A 19495-nucleotide genomic window follows, 5' to 3' on the forward strand; every position below is an offset into this window, starting at 1 on the left:
GACCTGTAACCAAGGTGTCGTCCTAGAAGACCACGATGCGCGAGACCAACTTCAGCAAGCTTTCCAAATTGATGGGATTGAAGGCCGATACATCCCCAGGGCCTGATGGACTGCATCCCAGAGTACTTAAGGAGATGGCCTTGGAAATAGCGGATGCATTGACAGTCATTTTCCAACATTTCATTGACTCTGGATCAGTTCCTATCGAGTGGAGGGTATCCAATGTCACCCCACTTTTTAAAAAAGGAGGGAGAGAGAAAACAGGGAATTCTCGACCGGTCAGCCTGACCTCAGTAGTGGGTAAAATGATGGAATCAATTATTAAGGATTTCATAGCAGCGCATTTGGAAAATGGTGACATGATAGGTCCAAGTCAGCATGGATTTGTGAAGGGGAAATCATGCTTGACAAATTTTCTAGAATTTTTTGAGGATGTTTCCAGTAAAGTGGACAAAGGAGAACCAGTTGATGTGGTATATTTGGACTTTCAGAAGGCTTTCGACAAGGTCCCACACAAGAGATTAATGTGCAAAGTTAAAGCACATGGGATTGGGGGTAGTGTGCTGACGTGGATTGAGAACTGGTTGTCAGACAGGAAGCAAAGAGTAGGGGTAAATGGGTACTTTTCAGAATGGCAGGCAGTGACTAGTGGGGTACGGCAAGGTTCTGTGCTGGGGCCCCAGCTGTTTACATTGTACATTAATGATTTAGACGAGGGGATTAAATGTAGTATCTCCAAATTTGCGGATGACACTAAGTTGGGTGGCAATGTGAGCTGCGAGGAGGATGCTATGAGGCTGCAGAGTGACTTGGATAGGTTAGGTGAGTGGGCAAATGCATGGCAGATGAAATATAATGTGGATAAATGTGAGGTTATCCACTTTGGTGGTAAAAACAGAGAGACAGACTATTATCTGAATGGTGACAGATTAGGAAAAGGGGAGGTGCAACGAGACCTGGGTGTCATGGTACATCAGTCATTGAAGTTTGGCATGCAGGTACAGCAGGCGGTTAAGAAAGCAAATGGCATGTTGGCCTTCATAGCGAGGGGATTTGAGTACAGGGGCAGGGAGGTGTTGCTACAGTTGTACAGGGCCTTGGTGAGGCCACACCTGGAGTATTGTGTACAGTTTTGGTCTCCTAACTTGAGGAAGGACATTCTTGCTATTGAGGGAGTGCAGCGAAGATTCACCAGACTGATTCCCGGGATGGTGGGACTAACCTATCAAGAAAGACTGGATCAACTGGGCTTGTATTCACTGGAGTTCAGAAGAATGAGAGGGGACCTCATAGAATCGTTTAAAATTCTGACGGGTTCAGACAGGTTAGATGCAGGAAGAATGTTCCCAATGTTGGGGAAGTCCAGAACCAGGGGTCACAGTCTAAGGATAAGGGGTAAGCCATTTAGGACCGAGATGAGGAGAGACTTCTTCACCCAGAGAGTGGTGAACCTGTGGAATTCTCTGCCACAGAAAGTGGTTGTGGCCAATTCACTAAATATATTCAAAAGGGAGTTAGATGAAGTCCTTACTACTCGGGGGATCAAGGGGTATGGCGAGAAAGCAGGAAGGGAGTACTGAAGTTTCATGTTCAGCCATGAACTCATTGAATGGCGGTGCAGGCTAGAAGGGCTGAATGGCCTGCTCCTTCACCTATTTTCTATGTTTCTATGTTTCTATGTTCCTCTGAAATATCGCCGTGGCTGATCGAATCCCAAACAGGCATCTGTTGTAAATTAAGAGACCATTTTGTGTGTTGATGCAGGTGAGGCCCTTCGATGATTCCTCCAGCTCTTACGTCATGTAGGTTGAGGTTAAGTCCAGCTTCGTGAACATTTTTCTTCCCGCAAGCATCGAAAATAGGTCTTCTGCCTTTGATAGTGAATGTTAATCCTGCAGGGAGAAATGATTAATAGTTACTTTGTAATCGCCACAGATTCTGACGGTGCCGTCTTCCTTGAGGACTGGAACAATCGGACTGGCCCACTCGTTGAATTCGAAATGATGCCCTCTCATTGCAGCCAGTCCAGCTCGATCTCCACCCTCTCTCTCATCATGTACGGTATCGCTCTCGCCTTGTGATGGATGGATCGCGCCCCCGGAATCAAATGGATCTGCACTTTTGCTCCTTGGAACTTCCCGATGCCCGGTTCGAAAGTGAGGGGAACTTGTTTAAGACCTGGCACATGAAGTGTCTTCGACGGAAAGAGCGCTCGGACATCATCCCAGCTCCAGCATATCTTTCCCAGCCAGCTCCTGCCAAACAGCATGTGGCCATCGCCCGGTACCTCCCAGAGTGGTAATTTGTGCACTGCTCCATCGTAGGAGACCTTTACGGTAGCACTGCCGATTACGGGAATCAGTTCCTTTGTATACATTTTCAGTTTAGTACAAATTGGTGTCAGGACTGGCTTTGAGGCCTTGCTGCACCACAGTTTATCAAAAGTCTTTTTGCTCACTTTGGATTGCTCGTGTCTGTGTCCAGCTCTATTGACACCGGGAGTCAATTTAATTCAACCTGCAGCATTATCGGGGGATACTTTGTGGTAAATGTGTGCACCCCATATACCTCTGCCTCCTCAGTCTGAGGCTCTGGTTCATTGTGATCCACCGTGGATCTGTCCTCCTTCGCAACGTGGTGGTTTGCAGGATTAGCAGGGTTTGCAGCTCGCCTTCACATACATTGGAGGTGTCCCATTGTTCCACAGCCCTTGCAAACGTACCTTTGAAGCAGCATGAATGGAAACGATGATCACCTCCACAGCGCCAACAAGGTGTTAATGGCCTTGCATTCATCACCCTTGATGGTGGACTCTGAGACATCTGCGGACGTGCAGCTGCAGGCATGTGAGTCCTGTCCTGTACGTTACGATTCGAAATCAACATTACTTTGTTCACAGTACTTGCAGCAGCACTCATGTGCTGAGAGATTTGTTTGGTATTGTCACTGGTGGCGATGAACGCCTGAGCTATCGCTGTGGCTTTACTCAAAGTTGGGGTCTCTATAGTCAAAAGTTTGCAAAATATTATTTCATGGCCAATGCCAAGTACAAAGAAGTCCCTGAGCATGTGCTCCAAATGTCCTTCAAATTTTCAATGTCCTGCATGGCGCCTTAGCTCGGCGACATAGCTCGCCACTTCCGGGCCTTCAGACCTCTTGTATGTGTAGAACCGGTACCTCGCCATCAGAATGCTTTCCTTCGGGTTTTGATGCTCCCGGACCAGTGTGCACAAATCATCGTACAAATTCTCTGTGGGTTTCACTGGAGCAAGCAGATTTTTCATGAAGCCATACGTTGGTGCCCTGCAAACGGTGAGGAGTATCGCCCTTCGTTTGGCAGTGTTCGCTTGTCCTTCCAGTTCGTCGGCCACGAAGTATTGATTGAGTTGCTCCATGAAGGTTTCCCAATCATCTCCCTCTGAAATTTTCTCCAGGATGCCCACGGTTCTCTGCACTGTTGCGTTGGAGTTCGACATCTGTATCTTGTCGCTAGCTGTTATGTATTGAGTAAAGAGTCTGACCAGATACTGTCAGCTCAAAGTAGTGTTTGACCGTAGTCCTTTATTGTCGGTGTCCAGAGTGCCTCTCCAGCCTGTGAGGCCTCCTTATGTACCTGTGCTCCCGAGGGATTGTGGGATTATTTGTGACTCCAGGGGATGAGCCCCCTGGTGGTTAAACATTGTATTTACAGGTTTACATATATAACACCGCACACTTCTGCCTCCTCGGTACGAGTCTCCAATTCAGTCTGATCCGCAGCGGATCGATCTTCCTCAGCAGCGTGGTGGTCTGCAAGATTTTCAGCTCGCCTGCACATTCGCTGGAGATGTCCCATTGTTCTGCAACCATTGCACGCATAGTGCTTGAAGCGGCACTGATGGGGCTGACGATCACCTCCACAACGCCAACAATGTGTTAACTGCCTCGCATTAACGATTGATGGTGGATTCTGGGTCGTCTGAGGTTGGGCAGCAGCAGCCGGCGTGTACGTTCTGCCATGTATATTTCTGCTCAAAACCGACGTTACTTTATGTACAGTACTGGCCGAAACTTCTTTACTCTGCGAAATCTGTTTGGTGTTGTCGCTGGTGGACATAAGTGCCTGGGTTATCGTTATGGCTTTACTTAGTGTCGGAGTTTCAACAGTCAAAAGTTTGCAAAGGATTATCTCAGAGCCAATGCCCAGTACAAAAAAGTCTCTAAGCATTTGTTCTCGGAATCCCCCAAACTCACAATGTCCTGCGAGGCGTCTTAGTTCGGTGACATAGCTCACCACTCCCTGGCCCTCCGACCGTTGACACGTGTAGAACCGATATCTCGCCATCAAAATTATTTCCTTAGGATTTAAGTGCTCCCGGACCAGCGTACACAATTCTTCATAGGATTTCTCTGTTGGTTTTGCCGGAGCTAGGATGTTCTTCATGAAGCCAAAGGTTGTTGCCCCACAGACAGTTAGGAGGATCGACCTTCGTTTGGTAGCGTTCTCGTCCCCTTCCAACTCGTTGGCCATGAAGTATTGGTCGAGTCTCTCCATGAAGGCCTCCCAATCATCCCCTTCTGAAATCTTTTCCAGGATACCAACTGTTCTTTGCATTTTCACGCAGTTATTCATTACCTCGTCGCCAATTACTATGCTCATATTAAAGGTTGAAACTGAGTACTGTGTACAATGAGCAAGTATGACCTTAGCTCCTTTAATAAGACTCCAGAGTGCAGGTACCTCGTGGGTGGCCTGCTTATATGCTCCCAAGGGATGCTGGGATCCCTTGGGACTCCGACAGGTAGGCCCTCTGGTGGTAGTGTAATACAGGTTACAAGGGATTAAATACATAACAGAACTGATATTCTTATTTCAGAAGTAAATTTCTTTTTAACAAATTGTGTACTCTTCAAACTGAACAATTCCAGTGTCAGAGAATAAAACACATGAATCGCTTCTTGTACCCATTTTGAGTTTCATTCTATTTACGCATCACTCCCATCATTGACAATCTCCACTGGCTCCCTAACCCCTAATGTAGGACATTAAAAGTCATTGGGCTGGATTTTCGGCCCTCTGCTACCACTCTTAGTGCCCTGGAGCGGCGGCAATGGCGGCGGAAAGCACTTGCGCCTGGGCGGCCAGCTTGCAGCACCCCACCAGGACATTCGGTGCCAGTATCGACAGGGCACGGAGCAGTACCACCCAGGAGAGGCGAGCCGGTGTGCAATGCCCCTGGTTGCGACACCTACTCAATTTTTGGTTGCCGCCCGACCCGTAGCGCCCCGTTACAAGGACACCCTCAAAGCCTCCTTGATAAAGTGCAACATCCCCACCGACACTCGGGAGTCCCTGGCTCAAGACCGCCCTAAGTGGAGGAAGAGCATCCGGGAGGGCGCTGAGCACCTCGAGTCTCGTCGCCGAGAGCGTGCAGAAAGCAAGCGCAGGCAGCGGAAGGAGCGTGCGGCAAACCAGACTCCCCACCCACCCTTTCCCTCAACCACTGTCTGTCCCACATGTGACAGAGACTGTAATTCCTGTATTGGACTGTACAGTCACCTGAGAACTCACTTTTAGAATGGAAGCAAGTCTTCCTCGATTTCGACGGACTGCCTATGATGATGAAAGGGATAGTCGGAGGCCGCCAAACAAAGCTAAGTTAACTTTTCTGATGAAAACGTATATTGATGCAGAGCCAGCAGGAGCAAGAATGCTCCACAATAGTCCCGTTTCCCCCATCACCCCACCCTGCCTCGCCTCCCACCTTACCCTGCGGGCCGGCTTGGCAACAGAGACCGGACCGTTTTCCTGAGGCCTCAACTGGCAAGCTTGCTTCGGGATGGCCAGTTGGTTCTGGCTGTTTAATGCAGATCAGGCCCAATGCTCAATTTCCCAGACGGCCTTGTTCTTGTTCCCTTCACGACGCCTATTTGGTCTGGTTTGTGGAACAATCCGATTTCTCAGCCAAGACATTTATCCAAATTTGAAAAACAAAACCGGTTGACTATTTAGAGTTTGGCTTTGCTTATTAAAATGAGAAACAAGTAACAAAGCAGTCAGAAAATGTCATTTAAATTACAACAGGAACATTCTTTATTGGGCAGTTGAAACAGGTACAAACAGGCTGTTTGATGTGATTATTTTGAAACAATCTGCGGTAATCCTGTTTGACAATTTATCATGAGGCACTGTCTGCATCGTTGATTTTAAGTGAAGCTTGAAAAGACTCACTGTGAATCTGCAGTGTCAGCACAACACTGTGTATGTAACCATGATTGATAGCAGCTGCAGTATCTCACCTATTGCCGGGAAATTCATTGAAGTGTTAGATTAATAGGAATAAAAACTCAAATTTGAATTTCAGATAAATCAGACCTCCGGATCAACTAAAATTGAACTTTAAGAGTTGTGTCATCTGCTTGTTTCTTTAAGCAGTGACCCAGCAGTCGTCACAGCACTTGCAAAAATTGGAACGTTTGTGACATTATTTTCGTAGCAACACCCAGTGATAAACTAAGTGATCATCAAATGACAACAACAAATAGCAGACCATTTATCATGACCAAATTTGGCTTTGAAAGCGTTCATGTGCTGATATAATCAGCTTTAATCCAACTTACTTTGAAGAGGGTTGGGGGGAATTTTAACCCCAAAAACGGATGGATGTGAATCGGGTCAGAGGTTAAAAAGCCAGAAGTCTGAAACCAGAACCCATACCCGCCGTGACATCACCTACTTCCGGTTTTAATGGAGTCAGGATGAGAAGTGCACGGCCAATCCACTCGCAGGAGGCGGGTTGGTCATTTACATATTTCAACGAGACTCTGTGCCTTCATTTTAATGGGGATTTTTAACCACAGGCGGGCGGGTTTCCCAGGCTTCGGGAAACCTTGCAGGTGAAAGGAGGCGAGTAAGGCTGTACTCAAGAGGGAGTTGGATATGGCCCTTATGGCTGAAGGGACAATGGGGTATGGAGAGAAAGCAGGAAAGGGGTACTGAGGTGACTGATCAACAATGATCTTATTGAATAGTGGTGCAGGCTCAAAGTGCCGAATGGCCTACTCCTGCACCTATTTTCTATGTTTCTATCCCATGAGATTACTGCCTTTACAGCACAGCTTGTGTGCCCAATAATCCGCGCCCCCCCGTGATCTGTCTGCTCCTGCCCCCTGTAATTGGAGCCCCCCCCACACCAAACAACCAGCTGCTCTCCCACCCCGGCTACCATTTTCCCCACTCACTGTGATCAGACAGCCCCCACTCTGGACCACCATTGTACCCCCCCCCCGACATCCATCTGCCCCCCCACACCACCATCTGCCCCCTGACCACCATCTGCCGCCACTCCCGCGAATGGCACCCCCCTCACATGATCTGAACCCACACCACCACCCCTGCGATCTCACCGCTCACACCCCCGCCGCCACACCACTAGACCTGACTGCTCTCAGTCCATCCCGCTGTGAGCTTGTGCATGAGGAGTTTCCCCCGACAGTCACCCAGCCTGTCAATCAGGCAGGCCGTGAGCAGGAAACCTACAGAAAAACAACTTACGACATCTTGCCCATATTTCCAGGTTTCCCACCCTCAAAACAGCAACCCTGCATGTAATATAACTCTGAGCTAAAATCCAGGCCATTAGCAACACCAAATGATAAACGATATGATCATTAGATGACAGCAACAGACAATAAATATATATTATAAGAACATAAGAACATAAGAAATAGGAGCAGGAGTAGGCCATACAGCCCCTTGAGCCTGCTCCACCAGTTCATACGATCATGGCTGATCCGATCATGGACTCAGGTCCACTTCCCTGCCCGCTCCCCATAACCCTTTACTCCCTTATCGGTTAAGAAACTGTCTATCTCTATCTTAAATATATTCAATGACCCAGCCTCCACAGCTCACTGAGGCAGCGAATTCCACAGATTTACCCTCTGAGAGAAGAAATTCCTCCTCATCTCTGTTTTCAATGGGCAGCCCCTTATTCTCAGATTATATCCTCTAGTTCTAGTCTCCCACAGGCCCGATTTTAACCCTGCTTAATCGGGAACGGTGTGGGTGGGGGCGGGGGGGTGACTGAGGTTAAAATGGTCAATTAACTTTTTTATAAGGATTCCTTGTGTAATGTTTGCATCTGTGAGTATGATCACAGGTCTGTAGAGCTGCTGAGGTGTTGCACGGAGCAGGCTCATGCAACAAATTTTTAAGTCGGTTCACGGGCTCCCAGGCCGCCTGCAATTTCTGCGGTCTGGAAGAGTCCGTGTTCCATGTTTTTACTGAGTGTACGAGGTTGCAGCCCCTGTTCCACTATTTAAAGGGGCTGCTCCTGAAATTCTGGCTGCACTTCAGTCCCACACTCCTGATCGTTGTGCACCCTGTGCGGAGGGGAGCGGGTAGGTCCGAAGACCCCCTCGTAGGACTGCTCCTGGGCACGGGCAAGGGGGCCATCAGCCGGTCCAGGCAGCGGGCTGTCGAGGGGGTCGTTCAGCCCGATTGCCTGCCTCTCTTCCGCGCCTACATCCGGGCCAGGGTGTCCCTAGAGATGGAACACGCGGTGTCCACCGGTACGCTCGCGGCCTTCCGCGAGAGGTGGGCGCCGGAGGGACTGGAGTGCATCATCACTCCCAGCAACCAAATGTTAATTTGATTTTATATGTTTTACAGTTAATTTGTTTTAATTGCCGGAGTTTAGTGTCCCCCTCCCCTTTTATAGGGGGCACTTGTAAAATTCATGATTTTAGTGCCCAAAAAGAAATTAAAGAAAAAAACAAAAAACACAAATAAAACAAATTAAAAAAAAGGGCACTTGAAAAGTGTTTGGAGTGTCCCCCAGATCAGGGGGCACTTCATTAATTGGTTAATTTGATTACAACCAAATGAGTTGCAGAGTTGCTGACGTGTTGCACGGAACAGTCTTTTACAATAAATTTTTAAGTCGGTTCACGGGCTCCCAGGCCGCCTGCAATTTCTGCGGTCTGGAGGAGTCCGTGTTCCACGTTTTTATGGAATGTGCGAGGTTGCAGCCCCTGTTCCACTATTTAAAGGGGCTGCTCCTCAAATTCTGGTTGCACTTCAGTCCCACACTCCTGATCTTTGGGCACCCTGTGCGGAGGGGAGCGGGCAGGTCCGAGGGCCTCCTCGTAGGACTGCTCCTGGGCACGGCCAAGGGGGCCATCAGCCGGTCCAGGCAGCGGGCGGTCGAGGGGGTCGTTCAGCCCGACTGCCTGCCTCTCTTCCGCGGTTACATCTGAGCCAGGGTGTCCCTGGAGATGGAGCACGCGGTGTCCACCGGTACGCTCGCGGCCTTCCGCAAGAGGTGGGCGGCGGAGGGACTGGAGTGCATCAGCACGGATTACAACATTTTTGCCAGGGTCATGTCTGCTCGCCTTGGCGTCATGCTGGACCACATGATCAACCCCGGCAACCAAATTTTAATTTGATTTAATGTCCAAAATGTTATTTGTTTATTGTGTCCCCCCACTTTTACCCAGGAGGCACTTGTATAATTTGTGTTTTTGGTGCCCTCAAAAAAAAAGAACAAAAACAAAAAAAAAGGGGGACATTTGAAAAGTTTTTGCAGTGTGCCCCCCCCCCGCGCCCACCGCCCCCCCCCCCCCCGCCTTTAATCAGGGAGCACTTGGTTATTAGTTTACAACAAAAGAGTTGTAGAGCTGTTGAGGGCGTTTTAGGATATCTTGGGGGGCGACTACACGTGGGTCCGACTTTTGTACGCCGCTGCGGAGTGTCTGATTAAGGGTAACGGGTCTTTGACAGCGCGTCTTTGGGAGAGAGGTGTGCCAGCGATGCCCCATGTCCCGCCAGTTATATGACATTTGCGTGGAGCCTTTCCTGCGCCTCTTGCGGACGAGGTTGACCGGACTGGCTCTGCAAGGGCCGGGTGTGGAGGTCATCCTCTCGGCTTTCGCCGATAACGTGCTCCTCACGGTCGAGGATCCCGTTGACCTGAGGATGCGTGAGTGCCAGGAGATTTACTCGGCTGCATCCTCCACCAGGATCAACTGGTTCCGGACTCCTGGTGGGTCAGTGGCGGGTGGACTCCCTGCCGGAGGAGCTCAGGCCTTTTGCCTGGAGCACGACCCATCTCCTCTATCTGGGAGTCTACCTTAGCCCCGACGAGAAAGCCTGGCCGGCGAACTGGCAAGAGCTGGAGGCCAAGGTCGCCGCTCGCCTAGGGCGCTGGACAGGACTGCTCTGAGTGCTATCCTACAGGGATCGAGCGCTAGTCATAAACCAGCTGGTGGCAGCTATGCTGTGGTACCGGCTGGTCACTTTGACCCCTCTCCCTGCGTTTATCGGCAAGATACAGAAGAAGCTGGTGGACTTCTTCTGGAACAACAGGAAGCACTGGGTTTCTGCCGCGGTCTTGAGTCTCCCGCTTAGGGAGGGCGGTCAGGCGTTGGTGTGCGTCAGCGCCCAGCTAGCGACTTTCTGTCTTCAGACCCTGCAGAGATACCTTTACGTCAAGCCCCCTCCCAGGTGGCGTGCGCTGGCGATGTATTTCTTCCACCAGTAGTACAGCCTCAACTACGACACGCAGCTCCTGTTTGTGAGCTTGGGGGGCGTCAGGACCACCATGCGGGAGCTGCCTGTCTTTTACCAGGAACTCATCGGGGTCTGGAACAAAGTCTCCACCAAGTGCAGCTCTCCACCGGCTGGAGTGGCGGCTGTCCTGCAGGAGCCGCTGCTCGGGAATCCGTACCTCCACGACTGAGGTTTTAGGCAGCTGGCGGACAAGAGGGCTGTGGCTGGTGAGGTGACCAGGGTCAGGGACCTGCTCGATGGCAGAGGAGCGAGCTGGATGGCACCAGACGTGCTGGCACGGCGCCTAAACTGGGCCGACGTCTGGCGCGTGGCCAATGCCATCGAGTCGCTAAAAACAGCGCTGGGCCCTGACTCCGTTAGGTGTGTCGGGGAGGCTCAAGCACGTGGGGAGATCCCGTCCGAACTGACCCCCGTCCGAACGGAATTCCTCATCGGCGCCAAACCCCAGAACCTCCCTCGGTAGCCGGCGCCTCACAACTTGAGCCGCCTCAGGGAAATCCCCTCCGTGCCTTTCAGTTCTGCGCGGAGGGGTTTCCTGTACGGGCTGCTCCTGCACCCTCTCAACCTTGCCATCCTCGTCTGCCGTCTGGACACGCCATGGCGTACCATCTTGCCATCTGGAGCAGGTGGGGGTCCCCGATGGAGGGCAATCTACGTGGGAGTCCCCGCTATTTATCGGGGACTTGGCCTGGAGGGTGGTGCATGGAGCAGTCGCGTGCAATAAATCTTTAAGCCGGTTCATGAGTTCACAGGCCGCTTGCAATTTCTATGGTCTGGAGGAGTCCGTGTTCCATGTTTTTATGGAATGTGCGAGGTTGCAGCCCCTGTTCCATTATTTAAAGGGGCTGCTCCTCAAATTCTGGTTGCACTTCAGTCCCGCACTCCTGGTCTTTGGGCACCCTGAGTGGAGGGGAGCGGGCAGTTTCGAGGACCTCCTCGTAGGACTGCTCCTGGGCACGGCCAAGAGGGGCATCAGCCGGTCCAGGCAGCGGGCAGTCGAGGGGGTCGTTCAGCTTGACTGCCTGCCTCTCTTCGCCTGGTTACATCCGAGCCAGGCTGTCCCTGGAGATAGAGCACGCGGTGTCCACCGGTACACTCGCGGCCTTCTGCGAGAGGTGGGCGATAGAGAGACTGGAGTGCGTCATCACCCCCAGCAACCAAATTTTAATTTGATTACCTTTGTTTAAAGTTTAATTTGTTTATTGTGCCGGTTTTTAGTGTCCCCGCCCCCGGCTCCTTTTACCCAGGGGGCACTTGTATAATTTGTGTGTTTACTGTCCGAAAAAACCCCCAAAAAAAACAAAAAAAAAGGGGCAGTTAAAAAGTGTTTGGAGAGTACCTCCGACCTTTTAATCAGGGGGCATTTGATATAACGTTTGTTTTTGTTCACAACGACAAGAGTTGCAGAGTTGCTGACGTGTTGCACGGAGCAGTCCCGTGCAATAAATTTTTAAGTCGGTTCACGGGCTCCCAGGCCGCCTGCAATTTCTGTGGTCTGGAGGAGTCCGTGTTCCACGTTTTTATGGAGTGTGCGCGGTTCCAGCCCCTGTTCCATTATTTGAAGGGGTTGCTCCTCAAATTCTGGTTGCACTTCAGTCCCACATTCCTGATCTTTGGGCACCCTGTGCAGTGGGGAGAGGGCAGGTCCGAGGGCCTCCTCGTAGGACTGCTCCTGGGCATGGCCGAGGTGGCCATTGTAAAGTCCTGTCCCCTCAGTACAGATTCACACGAAGCAAGTAGTGAAGTCAAGGTCACTCTGGAACTGCACCTTTATTTCACAGCTCTGGAATGCTGCACTTGCCTGAGACCTGTCCTTATATACCTGTCTCTTGCAAGTGCATCCCTGGTGGTAAGGTATGCTGGTGGTTACAGGTCATATCTTATTACAGTCATGTATAGCATGTTAGGATACAGTTATATATAAAATAATGCAAGATACATGACATCACCCTCCCCCAAGGTCTTATTGTCTTTATAGGTTCAGTCTCTCAGGTGGTCTACGTTCTCGCGTGGAGCGTCTGAGTTGTGGTTAAGTTGTTTGCTTTGGTGTCTGTTTTTCTTTGGGTGTGGTTGCTGGTATCTCACCTGGGCTGTCTGTTGTGATTGCCCTTTCCTCAGGTTGTTCCATCTGACTGTCCACCAGGTGTGGTGCGAGTTCCACTTTGTAGCCTGCCTCTGGTTCCGCAGTGTTGTTGGTATATCTGCTTTTGACTTGGTCTACATGCCTCCGGCAGGTTTGGCCATTGTCCATTTGTACTACAAGTAGCCTGTTTCCTTCCTTGCCCGTTACTGTCCCTGCAAGCCATTTGGGACCCCTGCCATAGTTTAGTACAAACACTTTGTCCCCTATCTCATTCCATCTCCCCCTCGAATTTCTGTCATGGTACTCAGTCAGCTTATGGCGCTTTGCCTCAACGATTTCATGCATGTCTGGGAGGATTAATGAGAGCCTTGTTTTTAAAGTCCTTTTCATCAACAGTTGCACGGGGGGAATCCCAGTCAATGAGTGCGGACGAGATCTGTATGCCAGCAGCAGTCACGACAGGCGACACTGCAGCGTGGGACCTTGTATTTTAAGCATGCCTTGTTTAATGATTTGCACTGCTCTCTCCACCTGGCCATTGGAGTCCGGCTTGAACGGTGCCGTCTTGACGTGATTTATGCCGAGATCAATTCTAAAATCTTGCAATTCTGTGCTGGTGAAGCACGGCCCATTGTCAATGACCAATATGTCAGGGATTCCGTGTGTTGCAAACATGGTTGCGAGGCTCTCCACAGTGGTGGAGGTTGTGCTTGAGTTTAAAATGGTGCATTCGATCCACTTTGAAAATGCATCTACAACTACGAGGAATATTTTGCCCATGATAGTCTACATGCACCCGCGACCACGGTTTGGTAGGCCAGGGCCAGGGGCTCAGTAGAGCCTCCCTGGGGGCATTGCTGAGTTGGGCACAAATGGTGCACTGTCAGACGCAGAGCTCCAAGTCCGCGTCAATACCAGGCCACCAGACGTGGTATCTGGCTATGGCCTTCATGAGAACGATCCCCGGATGCTCGCGGTGGAGCTCCCGGACAAATGCCTCTTTGCCTCGCGGAGGCATGACTACTCGGCTGCCCCACTTCAGGCAGTCTGCTTGTAGTGATTGCTCATGCAAGCGCCTGTGAAAGGGTTTTAATTCCTCGGGGCAGGCATCGCGAGCCTCCGCCCAGTCACAGGTTAGGACACATCTTTTTACTAAGGATAACATGGGGTCACTGGCCGTCCATGCTCTGATTTGGCGAGCCGTCATGGGCGAACCTGTGGACTCAAAGGCATTGATTGCCATGACTATCTCGCAGTCCTGTTCGCCAGACCCTTCCGTGGTCGCCAGGGGTAGCCTGCTGAGCGCGTCGGCACAGTTGTCTGTGCCTGGTCTGTGCCTTTTGGTATAGTCGTAGGACGCCAGCATGTGTGCCCTCCGTTGAATTCGCGCTGAGGCGTTGGCGTTTATTGCCTTGCTCTCAGATAGGAGGGACGTGAGGGGCTTGTGGTCGGTTTCTAATGCGAATTTGGCCCCGAAAAGATATTGGTGCATCTTTTTGACACCATACACGCACGCGAGCGCCTCCTTCTCTACCATTCCGTACGCGTGCTCCGCCCGCGAAATGACCTGGAGGCATAAGCTATGGGTTGTAATTTGCCCGCACTATTGACATGTTGTAAAACGCACCTGACCCCATACGCTGACGCATCGCATGTGAGAACTAGCTTTTTACCTGGGTCAAAGAAAGTCAAAACACTGGTCGAACACAGAAGGTTGTGTGCCTTATTGAAGGCACGTTCCTGGGCGACCCCCAAAACCAATTGCACCCCTTCCTGAGTAGCACGTGGAGAGGCTCCAAAAGCGGGCTTAAGTTCTGCATAAAGTTTCCAAAGTAATATAGTAGCCCGAGAAAGGCTTGCAGTTCTGAGACATTCCGGGGCCTGGGTGCCAGGTAAATTGCTTCTGTTTTGGACTCTGTTGGGCGGATTCCATCAGCGGCAATCCTTCTGCCCAAAAATTCAACCTCGGGTGCGAGAAACAGGCACTTGGATTTCTTAACTCATAGGCCTACCCGATCCAACCGCTTTAGTACTTCCTCCAAATTACGGAGATGGGAGTCAGTGTCGCTGCCCGTAATAAGTATGTCGTCTTGAAATACAACCGTCCCCGGGATAGACTTGAGCAGACTCTCCATGTTGCGCTGGAATATGGCAGCTGCCGACCTGATGCCTATTGGGCATCGATTGTCAAGGGGATGTCAATTTCAGCAGGCTGTTTGCAGAAATTGTGAATATACAGGGCATTTGGCCTGCATGTGCAAAAAAACGGCCGCTCGGTTGGTATACGAATCGGATGGGTCGGAAAGCGGACCAGAAGATGGTGGGGACAGTACCCGGGACACCGATGTACAGCGGGTCAACACGATCAATGGCCGCTGCTCCTACAACAGGACACCTCCTATAATGATGATGGTCCTACTCAATGGGATATCTGTCAACATGGAGCTGGATACGGGAGCGAGTCAATCTCTCATGTGCGCTCAACAATTTGAACAACTGTGGCCGCATAAAAGAGACAGACCAAAACTCACAAGGGTCGACACCAAACTAAGGACCTATACCAAAGAAATCGTACCAGTCCTCGGCAGCGCCATGCTCTCTGTCACACACAAAGGGACAGTGAACTGACTTCCCCAATGGATTGTCCCCGGAGACCCCCCCAGCACTGCTGGGGAGAAGCTGGCTGGCAAAACTAAACTGGAAATGGGATGATGTCCATGCCATGTCATTAGAGGAACGGACCTCCTGCTCAACAGTTATAAAGCAATTTGAACATCTCTTTCAGCCAGGTGTGGGCACTTTCAAAGGGGCCAAAGTCAAAATCTACATCACACAGGATGCTAGACCGGTCCATCACAAGGCCAGAGCTGTACCCTATGTGATGAGGGAAAAGATTGAACACGAACTAGACAGGCTTCTGCGGGAAGGCATTATATCACCTGTGGAATTTAGCGACTGGGTAAGTCCCATCGTCCCAGTCATGAAGCCTGATGGATCTGTACGAATCTGTGGGGACTACAAATCTACCATAAACAGAGTCTCCCTACAGGACCAGTACCCGCTGCCCAGAGCGGAGGACTTATTTGCCACATTGGCTGGAGGTAAACTTTTCTCAAAATTAGACCTCACATCTGCGTATATGACGCAAGAATTTACCGAGGAATCCAAGCTACTCACCACCATCAACACACATCGAGGTCTTTTCATGTACAATCGATGCCCATTCGGCATCAGGTTGGCAGCTGCCATATTCCAGCGCAACATGGAGAGTCTGCTCAAGTCCATCCCGGGGACGGTTGTATTTCAAGACGACATACTTATCACGGGCAGGGACAACGACTCCCATCTCCATAATTTGGAGGAAGTACTAAAGCGGTTGGATCGAGTAGGCCTATGAGTCAAGAAATCCAAGTGCCTGTTTCTCGCACCCGAGGTTGAATTTTTGGGCAGAAGGATTGCCGCTGATGGAATCCGCCCAACAGAGTCCAAAACAGAAGCAATTTGCCTGGCACCCAGGCCCCGGAATGTCTCAGAGCTGCGCGCCTTTCTCTGGCTACTCAATTACTTTGGGAACTTTATGCAGAACTTAAGCTCGCTGCTGGAGCCTCTCCACGTGCTACTCAGGAAGGGATGCAATTGGTTTTGGGGGGATGCCCAGGAACACGCCTTCAATAAGGCACGCAACCTTCTGTGTTCCAACAGTGTTTTGACTTTCTTTGACCCAGGTAAAAAGTTAGTTCTCACATGCGATGCTTCAGCGTATGGGGTCAGGTGCGTTTTACAAAATGTCAATAATGCGGGCAAATTACAACCCATAGCTTATGCCTCCAGGTCACTTTCGCGGGCAGCACGCGGGTACGGAATGGTAGAGAAGGAGGCGCTCGCGTGCGTGCACGGTGTCAAAAAGATGTATCAATACATTTTCGGGGCCAAGTTCGCGTTAGAAATCGACCACAAGTCCCTCACATCACTCCTATCTGAGAGCAAGGCAATAACCGCCAACGCCTCAGCGCGAATTCAATGGTGGGCACTCATGCTACGACTATACCATAAGGCACAGACCAGGCACAGACAACTGTGCCGATGCGCTCAGCAGGCCACCCCTGGTGACCACGGAAGGGTCTGATGAACAGGACTGTGAGATAGTCATGGCAATCAATGCCTTTGAATCCACAGGTTCGCCCATGACGGCTCGCCAAATCAGAGCCTTGACGGCCAGCGACCCCATGTTATCCTTAGTAAAAAGATGTGTCCTAACCGGTGACTGGGCAGAGGCTCGCGATGCCTGCCCCGAGGAATTAAAACCCTTTCACAGGCGCTTGCATGAGCTATCACTACAAGTAGACTGCGTGAAGTGGGGCAGCCGAGTAGTCATGCCTCTGCGAGACAGAGAGGCATTTGTCCGGGAGCTCCACCGCGAGCACCCGGGGATCATTCTCATGAAGGCCATAGCCAGATCCCACGTCTGGTGGCCTGGTATTGACGCGGACTTGGAGCTCTGCGTCCAAAGGTGCACCATTTGTGCCCAACTCAGCAATGCCCCCAGGGAGGCTGCACTGAGCCCCTGGCCCTGGCCTACCAAACCGTGGTCGCGGGTGCACATAGACTATGCGGGCCCATTCATGGGCAAAATGTTTCTCGTAGTTGTCGATGCATTTTCAAAGTGGATCGAATGCACCATTTTAAACTCAAGCACAACCTCCACCACTGTGGAGAGCCTCGCAACCATGTTTGCAACGCACGGAATCCCTGACATATTGGTCAGTGACAATGGTCCGTATTTCACCAGCGCAGAATTCCAAGACTCTATAATTGACCATGGCATAAATCACGTCAAGACGGCACCGTTCAAGCCGGCCTCCAATGGCCAGGCGGAGAGAGCAGTGCAAATCATTAAACAAGGCATGCTTAAAATCCAAGGTCCCATGCTGCAGGGTCGCCTGTCGCGACTGCTGCTGGCATACAGATCTCGTCCGCACTCACTGACTGGTATCCCCCCGCGCAACTGTTGATGAAAAGGACTTTAAAAACAAGGCTCTCATTAATCCGCCCAGACATGCACGAAATCATTGAGGCAAAGCACTGTAAGCTGACTGAGTATCATGACAGAAATTCGAGGGGGAGATGGAATTAGATAGGGGACAAAGTGTTTGTACTAAACTATGGCAGGGGTCCCAAATGGCTTGCAGGGACAGTAACGGGCAAGGAAGGAAACAGGCTACTTGTAGTACAAATGGACAATGGCCAAACCTGCCGGAGGCATGTGGACCAAGTCAAAAGCAGATTTACCAACAACACTGCGGAACCAGAGGCAGACTACAATGTGGAACTCGCACCACACCTGGTGGACAGACAGAGGGAACAACCTGATGAAATGGCAATCCCAACAGACAGCCCAGGCAAGTCAACAATAATCATACCAATCAAAACAGACAACCCAGACGAGATACCAGCAACCACACCCAAAGAAAAACAGACACCAAGGCAAACAACTGAACCACAACTCAGATACTCCACATGAGAGCGTAGACCACTTGAGAGACTGAACCTATAAAGACAATAAGACCTTGGGGGAGGATGATGTCATGTATCTTACATTATTATATATAACTGTATCCTAACACGCTATACATGACTGTAATAAGATATGACCTGTAACCACCAGCATACCTTACCACCAGGGGTGCACTTGCAAGAGACAGGTATATAAGGACAGGTCTCAGGCAAGTGCAGCATTCCAGAGCTGTGAAATAAAGGTGCAGGTCCAGAGTGACCTTGACTTCACTACATGCCTCATGTGAATCTGTACTGAGGGGACAGGACTTATAGTTCTTAATAGCAATGTGTTGCTCTGAATTCTCAAGCAAAGAACCCATGAAACAAATACACCTTGTTGACCAGGAGAAGCAGGAATGTTCCTCTGTGCTCCACAAGAAATCCTTGAGTCTCTCCTACCCTGGCTTTCCCTTCCCGCCACCACATCGTCACATTCACCAGCTCCTTCCTGACAATTCACTTACCTTGCCGGGATCATTTCCATGGGTCCCTGGCGGTGACATGAAGCCATTTGATATCCCATTCCCGACTGCCAGATAATGCACCTTTTCCATCAGCTACGGGTAGGGCACAGCGTTGCCGAGTTCAAATGAGGCCTAAAATTCAAAGTGATCCGGGCCTCACTGTAGCGCTGGCATGGATGTTGCCTTCTGCCCCAGTCGGCCCCTGCACGCCAGGTTAAAATTGGGCCTGGTCCTTTCTGTTCATCTGACCATACCATCAGATGTGAAGGAGATGGCATCGTTTACACTGTATATCTGTTGAATTTAATGCCAGCCAGCGAGCTCCCCCATCCAGTCACCCGAAACCACACAGAGGGAGATTCTACCCCTGGTGTACAGAGCTGAAATTCTGAAGGTTCTGTCATACTCTTCCTGCAGGGCCTTGAAGAATTTAGTCTAGCTTTCGCCTGTGAAGGTGGAGCATTACTGCGGGAGCTTTATTTTGCTCTGAATAGAAGATTGAAATGACATTATTTGTCCTTGATTGCAAACTGACATAATCCCCCGATTTTAACTCTGTGCAGTTACAATGGATTGCGGATCTCCTTTCCCGCCCTGAGCTGACCAGCTGATATTTAACATTTCAGGCGGTAAGGACACTCACCCCAAGCTGGCGAGGTCCTCTTTAAATGTGCAGATCGGGCTACGATGACGTCATTGGGACCCAATCCGCTATTTTAACTGGAGGATTAAGCGGAGGGAGCAGTGAAGGCTTTCCTGCCAGGCTGGATCAGAGGCCAGAAGAGGCTCAGTAAGATCATTTGTATTTTCTTTTTTTGTTTCCATACAGGCCAGGAGGTG

Source organism: Pristiophorus japonicus, chromosome 10 (genome assembly GCF_044704955.1).
Source record: "Pristiophorus japonicus isolate sPriJap1 chromosome 10, sPriJap1.hap1, whole genome shotgun sequence".
Lineage (NCBI taxonomy): Eukaryota > Metazoa > Chordata > Chondrichthyes > Pristiophoridae > Pristiophorus > Pristiophorus japonicus.